Raw genomic sequence first — 9,490 nt, 5'->3', positions numbered from 1 at the left:
TTTTATTGTCTGATTCCCTCATGTATGTCATATCCATAGTGCTATGGAATCTCAGTGAGGACAGGAATAGGATTGTCTCTCTTTCAGGGGCATTGTTAGGTCCTCTCATGAACACATCCTTTAACTACACGTCTTCCAAGACTTTGGGGGGTGGCCTGGGATCCTTTAGCTTTGGCAGTTTTATATCTTGGCAGATTGTACTCCACAATTCACAGTCCTATGAGCTCTCTTCGAAAACAGGAATATAAATGTATTATACAAATAGAATGAAAATATACGCTGTCCAATTTGGGGGAATATTAGCTCAAAGAATATATACCAACCATTCTTCATCAAATATGAGAATTAGTTTGATGAGATTACTTTGTGTTAAATATTTAGCTTTAATAACTTCTACTATTAATTCGCAGAGCTGGCCAGAGGAATAGAAGGAAGATAAAAAAGAGAGAATACACACATAAGAACATAATGAGAATAAAAGAGAAGACTAAAAATTGCAGTGGAAGTACTTCTGGGAAGTTAGGATGGAGGAGTAAAGAGACCTTTCCCAAAGTTGACTGTTCTTGTCAGAGCGTGTTGGAGTTCCTGGCAAGGCAGAAAAAGCAAGAGAGGAGGAAGGGCGAATGTTTTCTGGGCTCTATTACAAGCCAGATAGAAAACACACACGCACGTACACACACACGTATACACACACACACACACACACACACACACACACACACACACACACATACACACACACGATGAAGGAAAGGAGAACAAGGGGAGACATTCAACCTTTCAACCTTTCAATATATATATAGGTTTCAAACTGCAGAACCAATATCAACTCTTAGTTTCTCAGGATAATAACATCTGTAGAAATGTTCTTTGTTTCAGCCTATTTCTTTTGATCTCCAACTGTCTGGCCTTGAAAACATTTGTTTCTTGAGTTAGAAAGTTATGTAAAACATCCTTGCAAATTCCTTGAGTATCTTCTTGAAGCACTATTCTGATTTAGTGGGGAAAGGAAGAACATCTTGAGAACTTACTATAAATTATCCCAGATTTTGTTTTAGGAATTACAAAAGGACTTTACATTATTTCTTTCTGAGCCTAGTTTCTTTAATTGCATTTTAATCCTGGGAAAATTTGCCTCCAGAATTGTTAATTCATGTATTATGTCTTCATACTAAACAGGAAGTATAATTATCAGACTAGCAGTAAACTAGGTTAAGGGACTTTCTCTTTCAAGGAAGGGAAAACAATGGATTTTTTAGAAAAATCCAATAACTACCATCTTTTGAGTCCTTCTTTCCTTTCTTCCTTCTCTGTGTGTCTTTCTCTCTTTATGAATATTAGATGCACTTATATGTGTGAACACACACACATTTTTAAGCACATACAATATACATATGCCTTCTACTATCTATCTAGATGTTGTATGGTTTGTTGTTCACTCATTTTCAGTCTTGTCCATTTGGGGTTTTCTTGGAAGAAATACTGGAGTGGTTTGTGATTTCCTTCTCCAAATCATTTTACAGATGAGGAAACTGAGGCAAACATGGTCAAGTGACTTGCCTAGGGTCACAAAGCTAGTAAATGTGAGGCCAGATTTGAACCCAGGAAGACAAACCCTCTTGACTCCAGGCCCAGTGCTCTATCCAATGTGCCACCTAGCTGTCCTATACATAGAGATTATATGGATGTGTAAATGTAATATGTATGTTTTCTACTCCCATATGTATACATTTATTTATATACAAACATATATTTGTCCCCCCCCCAACCCTTTCTGCCCAGATAGCTTAAATACTCCAATGAGGCATATTGATTCTTTCATTATGTTTTCAAGATGTCTTTCATAAGCATTTTAGTGAGAAGTTCTAATACCACAATCTAAATTGACTGCTACAGGTATATTTGTATATAACTTATTGAAACTGGTGAACTTACATAATTTTATATCTTCTCTACTAATATATGTTTACTCAAACTTCAGACTTTGAATCATAATATACAACCAAGTCATTTTGAGAAGTAGTTTTGGTCTATAACTTCACACCCCTTTGCATTCTCCAATGCATCGGAATGAATGAAGTTCAGAAATGATGATTCCTGGAGTCTCAGAGAAAAGCAACTGATTTTCTGATCTTGTGGATAAAGAACACCTGAGAAAGTAGGAAGAGCTGAGCTATTCGGTCACAATTTGGAATTTACCATCCAGCTCCCAAGGGTTTCCGAAAGAAGAAAGCACTTATTTTAGTCTGCATCAATATAATTTAATTTGGAAGCTTTTCCATTGTAACAATTCAACAAAACCAAATTGATTTTCTACTAAAAAAAGGAATCGTGCCCCTTGTTTTGATTTCATATATTTCAGATGTCCAATTATTTTAGTGGTTAAAAAATAAATGCAAAGCAATCAAAGCAATTTTCACATTACTTAATTGCAGATAACACTTTCTGTGGTAATTTAAGGTTTTCATTTGCTTTGGGAGTACTCACACCTGTGAAGAGCAGTGAAAACACCTGGAACTTAGATCTACTGAACATTAATTATTCTGCGCCAACTAAGAAACTAGGAGTTTGGCTGACTATTCCTTAAAAAACAACTAACGATTAAAAAAATTTAAATCCACTTATAAAAATTCCCTTGATAATAGTAGGCAGACATTCTTCCCTGGAGTATCCTTACTTACAAAGTTCCACCTGTCATCTCTTCTATGCAATATGTGCAATGAAACCATTGGGAAAGAGCCATAGACTTCCATGCCACCAATATATAGATGAGAGCCAACTTCATGTATCCCTTGTGACAAATCCAGGAAACAGCTTCCCTTCATGCTTAAGAAACTAACCAAAGTGGGATATTGGATGGAGTCCAACTACCTAAACTCAGCTCAGATAAAGTGATGCTAATTGAAAGGAGAGGAAACTGGAGACCTGACAAGAAATCCAATATCACTTTTGATTGAAGGCCAAACATTGTCAGGCTGATAAATAATTTTGTGGTACAATGTTATTCTCAGAATCCCAAGGGAAAGAATTGGTGAAAAAAATGCTTCTCTGGCCAGGAAACCCAATCAGCCTCCAAAGGTAATTCTAGAAAGTTATTATCTAGAATTTATTCAACATGCTGGGAATGTATATTCTTCATTTCATGAATATATTAAAAAGAAGAAATCTCCTAATCGTTACCTCCAACTTTCATTTCATAAAAACACTCAACCCAACCTGCCCAGAAAAACAACACGGAACAATAAACTTTTTGTTTCCAATATTCTATCTGATCTCACTTTTAGTTAGGACTTCTGAAAGATACAGGCTCAGCCATCATAATGGAACAATATTTCCTTTTTAATTGACCATGCCCTTGCTTTGTCTAACTCTGAAAGTGCCAGAATAGCATGTACTGGGTGAGGCAGGAGCTAAGTGAATCCTAAGAGGAGTGGCAGGTGAGTGGGAAAGTGACTAGATTTGAGCAAAGTGACTAGGAGGAGGGCAGGACCATCATGGAGGGCTTCACTTTTTCTCTTTTTCCCCCTCTTTGCTTCCCTACAATAAATTTCTTACACCGTTTTCTTTTAAGTTGACATTTAGATAGTACCTGAAGGTTGATGAAGTTCTTGAAGCATCTTCTATGTACCAGACACTATGGTGGGCATTGCAGATAAATAAAAAACCAAAACCTATCACCAGATTGTAAGATCGTTGAGGGCAGAGACTATCTTTTGTCTATTTTTGTAACCTCAGTGCTTAGCATAGTGCCTGGCACCTAGTGAGCCCTTCATGAATGTTTATTGACTTATTGACCTGTTCAGTTGGAGGGAAAAAGTAGAAAGAAGTTGTACACAGACAAGGAAGTAGAAAATATAAACAATTAAAGACAAAGTGCTTTGGTACAAATGGACAGAGCATGAATACATAAGTGAATGAGGAAAGGTTTCTTGTACGAAATAGCACTTGAACTGAGTCTTGAAGAGACTTGGAGATTGCAAGAGATAAGAGTGAGCCCAGAGTGTATTGTAGGAGTGGGGGCAGATTGGGCAAAAGCACTCATATGGGAAGGAATCATATACAGAGAATAGCAAGTAAACCAATTTGACTCAAATATAGGGTGTGTAACTGGGCTCAGTATTGTTGTGAGGAAGATTAGTTAGTAATTAATTAAGTATTAAGGTTGGACCTAGCAGGAAGGGCTGGAGAATTCCAAGATGGAATGAAGGAGCAGGAAGTTGCTTGTGCTCTGAGAAGGACTCCATTAGTGGTTGGCACAAGCTGTTGCTAGCTCTGGGAGATCTCAGACCTGCATCCTGATTCCCTGGGATCCTGAGTGGTGGTGGCGTCAGCAAGTGGACAAGGCCTGCAGAGCTGCACCAAATGGAGGAGGAGTTTGGGATCTGGTGGACAGCATCTCAAGCACACTCTCTCTACTTGGGTACCTTGGACCACCTTGGCTTTTGGCATCTTGTGATCATCTGTGGATTACCATGAGAACCCTCAAAGCCACCCTCAGGCCTTTTAGCCGTGTTGGTCAAACCTGGCTGGAACCAGGTTTGAAGCAGCTTCCCAGTGATTCCAGAACTGCTTCTTTGAGCCCTGCCTGGCCTAGGTCAATAGAGTTAGAGTAGACAGGTCTTCCCCTTTGCCCTGTGATTTGCCCTTTTAGGGTTTTAAGTGTAGAATCCTCTATCCCACCTTTATAAGTAAATCATAATTAAAACTGTTAAAACCTTTTACCTTGCCTGCTGGTTTCAAAGGCTCTGGCCTAGTGGTGAGCTGCGTGACAGTTGGCCAACAGCCATTCTTGACAATTAACAGCAGCTTAGCTGTGTACTCTGGTCTCCCTATCCTGGTTAGTCCTGTCACTCCTTCAACCCAGTGTGTGTACCCACAAACCATTAGGACACATTTACATCCCTGGTGCCCCAATCTTTTTTACGGTATAGAAGATAATTTCATTTTTAAAACTTATTTTAATATGATTATTATTTCCCTTGTGTTTCTTGAAACTCAAAAATATATTATCTACATATTTAGCTATTTTAATTTATATCATCATTTTGTTATCTTTGCATTTTGAATTATTGTTCCATTCTGTTTTCCGTTGACTTGACTATTTTAGGTTGTCCTGAAAACATTTGAAGTGACAAGTGTGTCTACACTATAATCCTTCTTCATTTTCACAAGCTTGCTGAGGTACTCTCTAGAACTTTGCAAAAAATGTATTTTTCTATGGAAAAAAAATGCAAGTTTGAGGCTTTGAATTTGATTCTTTGTTTTTAATGCTTTGCCAAGGTTTTTACTTTGTGGATGGATATTGCCATCAAGTGGTAAAATTTGGAATTACATGTAGAGTGAATTATTTCTATGGTAGCAATTATATTTGAGAAAAAAAAATCAATCAACTAACAAACATTCGTTAATCATTTACTATGTGTTAGGCACTCAGGATATAAATACAATGAACAAAGTGCTCTGTACTTTAAAAGTTTACATTTTAATAGTGGAGACAAGGGGCAGCTAGGTAGCTCAGTGGATTGAGAGTCAGGCCTAGAGACAGGTGGTCCTAGGTTCAAATCCAGCCTCAGACACTTCCCAGCTGTGTGACCCTGGGCAAGTCACTTGACCCCCATTGCCCACCCTTACCAATCTTCCACCTATGAGCCAATATACAGAAGTTAAGGGTTTAAAAAAAATAGTGGAGACAAGTGTATGTAAAAAATCTATACTATATAAACATATAGAGCATAAAGTTAATAAATGTAAATATATTCAAAGTAGTTAAATACAAGACAGTTTGGTAAGGAAGTCACTAGTAGTTGGAGGTGAAAGATGTTAGGAAAACCTTCATGCAGAAGATGGTGTTTGATCTGTTTCTTAAAGGAAGAGAAGGACTCTTTCTCTGTATCTCTGTCTCTTGTCTCCCACCTTGCTCTTATTTCTCTCTCTCTCTCTCTCTCTCTCTCTCTCTCTCTCTCTCTCTCTCTCTCTCTCTGTCTCTCTCTGTCTCTCTCTCTCTCTCTTTCTCTTTCTTTTTCTCTTTCTCTCTCTCTCTCTTCCCCCTCTCTCCCTCTCTCTCTTTTTCACTCTGTCTGTCTCTCTTTCACTCTGTCTCTCTCTCTTTCTCTGTCTCTGTCTCTCTTTCTCTTTCTCTCTGTCTCTGTCTTTCTTTCTCTGTTTCTGTTTCTTTCTTTCTGTCTGTCTTTCTGTCTTTCTCACTGTAAGGAGGTATGAAGTTTTGTGCGTAAGGAACAGAAACAGGGAGAAAGCCAGAATGACTTACATCACAGGAAAGCAGTATCCAGTGAAACTGGAAAGATAAGTTGGGGCCAAGTTGTTTAAGGCTTTAAGGGCTAAGCAGAGATTATATTTTTATCCTAAAATCAGTAGGAAGCGGCTTGAGTTGGCTAAGCAAAGGAGTCACTTGATAAGATCTGCATTTAAAGAATTATTTATTTCAACATCAAGGTGTTAGATGAATTGGAGTGGAGAAAGACTGGTGGTCGGGAGGCCAATAAGAATGCTGTGGTGATCATCTAGGCAAGAAGCAATAGAGGTCTGAACTGAAGTAATGGATGGGTGACTAAAGAGAAGGGATGGGCTTCTAGAGATATGGCAAAGGGAAGAATGACTGTTGGGCAATGGAATGACCATATGGATTAAGAAAGACTCAAGAGTCCTTGATTATTCCAAAGCTACAAATCATGAGACTAAGAAGGATTATGGTACCTTTGACACAAAGAGTAAAGTCTGGAAACAGGCAGGCCTTTTTTATTTGGACATGTTAAGTTGTATAATTAGAGAATTTTGTTCCTTTGAAATATGTCCCCCAGAAGTCCTTCAGTATTTCCCAGAATTATTTTAATCTCTTTACCATGTTGAGTGATCACATTTTGTATATAGTTGTGGGTAACTCCGCCTCTCTCTTTCTTTTCTCTTGATTGTGGCTTAGTTAGCTAACTTTTTTACATTGGTTATCATTAATAAACTTTATTAAATATAATAGTTATTGTATATTAATTTTAATCTTTACAGAAAGATGCCCCTGGGATCATCTAGTTGGAAAGGAACAGTAAGTGACAGGTGATAAGTAGCCAAAGCTTAGGGAAGAAAATGGGTCTAATTATACAGATCTGAGAGCCATCTACATAGTTAAATAGGAATTGATGAGGTTATCAAGAGAGTTTATAGAGATAAGAAAGAAGGGGCTAGGGTAGAATCAAGGAGAATACACAGTTAAGGGGCATTATGTGGATGATGAGCCAGCAAAGGAGACTTAGAAAGAACAGCCAAACAGGTAGCTGATATCCAGGAAAGAGCAGGATCATGGCAACCTAGGGAAGAGGGTGGATTCAGGAGAAGAAGGTAGTTATAGTGTCAAGTACAACAGATTGGTTGAGAAGGATTAGGACTAAGAAAAGTCTATCAGATTTGGCCTAGTGTAGGAATTTTTTAAGTATATAAAGATGTGGGCCTGCTTGAAGACAGTAGAAAAGGATTTGGTTGATAGGGACAGGTTGAAAATGACAGAGAAAAGAAGGAAGGAGGGAATGGCAGATGATGTAATCTGTGGAGAAAATGTTAGGAATAAGATGAAGTTCACATAGAGAGGAGTTCAGCTGGCAAGGAAAAAGGCCACCTCTTTGTCAAAGACTAGGAGAAAGGAAGAGAAAATGAGAAGTCATATTGGAGACTTCCAAGTCTAGGCCTTGGAAACAATAAACAGATGGGAGGAAAGGTTTAAAAAAAAAAAAAGATAAAACTTGTCATCTATTTTATTATTGGTGAGAGGCAAAGAGAGATAAGACAGAAAGACAGAGAAAGAGAAAGAGAAAAAGAAGAAAAGTTTCTAATTGGAAGTTTTTAGCATCAGGAGTACAAAATGAACTAAAGAGCTTTTATTGATGAATATAACCATAACTCCTCAAAACCTGGGAAACAAACAAGTCAAATGAATCCAGATCATTATAGATTCCTCTGAGCACAATGGAATCAGCAATGGTAGAAGGAAAAAGGACTGTTAAGGAAAAGCTCTTTGAAGGGAATGCAGCCAGGCAACTTTTATTTCTATTGGATTATTTCCTTAGTTCAAGAAATTCTGGAGGGATTGGAGTAATTGTTGAGGGAAGTGCCTAGAGAATCTACCCTGAAGGGAGAATTTGGGAAAGCATAGTTCCACCTATGGGGATCAAAGCAAGAGGATAGCTAATTTTCCTCTTTAACCAAACATTTTCAATCCCTAATGGGATCTTTCTATATTTAATTTCTTAGAACATATGCCTAGCACTGGAATAAATTTCTGAGACAGAAAGTACTTCATGACCTTTGAAAGATCTCCATCGGTGGCTCAACATTTGCATCCACCAGTTCTTAGCATGAAGTACATATGATTCTAGAGACTTGACCTTATCAAGGCTATGAGGTGCTTTCTTACAGTCTCTGATTATTTAGGATAAATGCCCCTTCCAGGCTTTTTCTTTCTGTTGGAGACTACTTTACTTGGACTCAGGAAAAGCTTGCATTCAAATTTCATATTTGACACTGACTTGCTATGTAACTACAGGCAAATCACTCCATCACTCTGAGCTTAAATTTCTTCATCTTTAAGTGGGAATCCCATCAATAAAATCTATCTCACAAGTTTATTGCAAGGATCTGATGAGATAACATTTTTGATCCTTAAAACATTTTAAGTTTGCTATTAGTAATTGTAAGATTTATCACTGTGATAGTAACAAATAGCTAGCTATTGGCAGTCTCTGAGTCCCAGATGAACCACTAGTATCACTGACAGACTTGGAAGACCATATCTGGAAAAAAATAATTTACTTTTCAACCTTTTAGTCTCCTCAGCTATAGCATGGTGGTATGGCTCTGTTATCTGGTACAAGAGTACTGTCTCCAAAGTCAGAAGTCCAGGGATGAAATCATGGCTCTGATACTTATTTCCTTATATAACCTCCTTGGGTGTCTGTCTTCTCAACTGTAAAATGAAGGAATTGCACTAGATGACCTCTGAGGTTCTTTACATAACTAGGTCTATAATCCTATGATCTCTGATCCTTGAAAAAAACAGGATCAAAGAACCCTGAACCTACAGATAGACCTATATTCTTGAACTGGAGGGAAATATTGAGGAGTTTTAAGGTGCTTATTTCTGGTGGCCATAAATCATAAGAATAGAGTTGTTCTTTTGGCTCTTAAAGTTTATCAGGAAGTCATTGGGAGATTGAACTTTAATGATACAGTCAGAATGCTTTTATCTTCAAGCTGTTTTCCAGTTGTATCTAACTCTTCAAGACCCCATTTGGGGTTTTCTTGGCAGAGGCTCTGGAGTAGTTTGCCATTTTGTTCTCTAGCTCATTTTAGAGATGAGGAAACTGAGGCAAACAAGGTTAAGTGACATACCCAGAGTCACCTAGCTAGTATGTGTCTGAGGCTAGATGCAAACTCTGGAGAATGTCTTAACTCCAGACCCTGCACTCTATGCATTATGGTGCCACCT

Source organism: Gracilinanus agilis, chromosome 6, assembly GCF_016433145.1.
Source record: "Gracilinanus agilis isolate LMUSP501 chromosome 6, AgileGrace, whole genome shotgun sequence".
In the NCBI taxonomy this organism is placed as follows: Eukaryota; Metazoa; Chordata; class Mammalia; order Didelphimorphia; family Didelphidae; genus Gracilinanus; species Gracilinanus agilis.
This window is presented reverse-complemented; position numbering follows the sequence as displayed.